The sequence below is a fragment of the Aplysia californica genome, unplaced genomic scaffold, assembly GCF_000002075.1.
Source record: "Aplysia californica isolate F4 #8 unplaced genomic scaffold, AplCal3.0 scaffold00659, whole genome shotgun sequence".
Lineage (NCBI taxonomy): Eukaryota > Metazoa > Mollusca > Gastropoda > Aplysiida > Aplysiidae > Aplysia > Aplysia californica.
In genome coordinates, this window is record NW_004797929.1 from 28,569 (window position 1) to 30,831 (window position 2,263).

The following is a 2,263-nucleotide window of genomic DNA, read 5'->3' on the forward strand; positions in this document are numbered from 1 at the left end:
GAAAAAGCAGCAGTTCTCTGTTGCAGTTCAGGAACAGTTAAGAGCATGACAGTAATGAATCAGCCCATTTACAATTTGCCGATTAGGCATTTTATACTATCACGTTCTCCTGATTACGGTGAACACGCGAACAGGAAGTATACATGCTGAAACAAAATGTAATGTGGAATATGCTGTGCGGTCATTGAGGTGTGTCTCGGAGATATCTACATTCACAATGTTTCCAAGCTTCCCTCTGAAATCATTAAATTTGAATGTATACAAGTTTGAACTGAATTACCCCAAAGGTGAATAAAAGTCGCATTTTTTGTTCTGTTTAGATTTCAAAGAAAAAATTAAAACAAAAATACACTCTTTGTGTAGGCAAGGCTCATAAATTTGTAACACACCAGGCGGCCGTCATATTAAAAAGGAACACGTGCACAACACACACACACACACACACACACACACACACACACACACACACACACACACACACACACACACACCATTATACAACAACATTTGTTTGGACATAAATCGTGACTGAGATCAGCTCGACCTATTTTTTATTTTGTGGACGAGTCCGTGAGCCAAGACTGAAGCCGAGGATCAAGGACTATCGATTTGATGAGATTCTATGTCATCATCACCCCCATCGACGGCAGTGGGTCAAAGCAACAGCCTGATAGTTATCTCAGTTCTACTTGTTCGTCTGTTTGCTCATCCCCGTGTCTTGTTTCTGTCTTTATGGTCTACGTAAATTGACAATTTCTCTTAGAAAAGAATCAAATTGCCGACGCTTTTTCCCTTGCCTTGTGAAAATTTCATGTCGTCCTAGCTAGCCCATGTCAAAATACAAGACTGATAATCGTATTACAGCCAGTGCCCGCGGTATCGACTACTTGAACTTCAGAGCGACAACCGCTGTTGTCTTTCATAGACGTCATGCAAACTCGCTGTTTATGAAGACTGGTACCGGAAGTGTACTTGGCTTGGACCAAGCCTGACTCTCCATGTTTTTATTTCTTCCCAAAAGGCTTGGCGGAGTAGTATGTATTGTTTATTTCCACTACTCTTGTTGTATGTTAGCTCTTGGCAGAAGAAAAACAACAAAAAGAAGAATTTACTGTGGTAGCTAATTTGCACTCCCCCCCCCCCTTTCCCCCCTCACCACTCTGGTGCGCTCAAATTTAAAGATATGGTCTTTTATTGAGTTTATTTATGATTATTTCTAAACTTTCATGAGACACGAATGATTTTCTCTTCAAGAGATAGGATATTGCTTGAAGTAAAGAGTAATATGAATTCTAGACTACGTATCTACAAGATGGACAATGAACCATTAACATAACACATTGACCCTCCTTTGCCTTCCAAGTGTAATTCCTCCCAGGAACAGTTTCTGCTCTTTGGTACCCCCTGACCAATTGGCAGTAGGGAGAGATGGCTGCTCCATCAATAAAACATCTCTGCTTGCCTGTGTGTGTCTACGATCGATACGGCTGCTTGTGGCAGGAAGCGCCCGGAGGTGCCAGCCAGCCTGCCGTACATTGCCCGCGTACACTCCATACAACGACACCGCAGTTCCGTAGCTAGTAGCTCGGAAGGCCTCTGTCATGATTAGTAGACTGGAGGCAATATTTTCTTAGATGTGCTGCTAGACTCGTTTCCTTCTCTTTAAGTTTCAGAACGCAGTATTTTGCGCTAGTAGAGACTTTTGAGTTGTTGTGTTGGGTTTTTTAAATGTCAGCACCTTATTATTTCCCCTTACGCCTTACTCGTTTCGCGTTGCTTCGTGTGTAGGCATGGCAGCTTAGTTGTGGTTACACTTGTGCAGCTGCTGTTTAGAAAAAAACTAACTTGAAGCCTTTCTCTACTCGGTTCATGGTTTCTGTTCTGTTCCAACGCCGAGGGAGAAGCACAACAGCACCTGATTGGCTCGCTCGGTCGACCTGTGGTCATCTCATCGCTGGACAACTTGACATAAATCCATTGGCTTCATTCTCTGCCGTAACCTCCGCCTGAATGTGGAAGCCAACATCTTCTGGACTTGATTGATTTTCTTAGTGTGCGAGGCTCAGGTATAATGTAGTGCACGTTGTTTGCCTTGTATGTTGGTGTTCTTGTACTTGTTGATTCATCCCAAAACTCCTCTTGTTTATCGGTAAAGCTGATCTATCTTGTCTTAGAGGCTAATAGACATGCTTTTAAAGCTCTACGGTATATCTTTTCTGCTTCCAAGAAGCCGGAGGTTGGGCTGCGTGTGTGTGTGCATATA

At 42.9% G+C, this 2,263-nt stretch overlaps 1 protein-coding gene across 1 annotated transcript in view; it reads left to right on the plus strand.

Annotated features, from left to right (window-relative positions):
• The first annotated feature begins 1,514 nt into the window (after positions 1–1,514).
• The window catches only part of LOC101858513 (FK506-binding protein 5), a 37,206-nt gene continuing 36,457 nt past the window's right edge, over positions 1,515–2,263 (plus strand). Inside the window, exon 1 of the mRNA XM_035972348.1 lies at positions 1,515–2,066. The gene's annotated coding sequence lies outside the window, so the exon portion shown is untranslated. The remainder of the gene's footprint in view (positions 2,067–2,263) is intronic.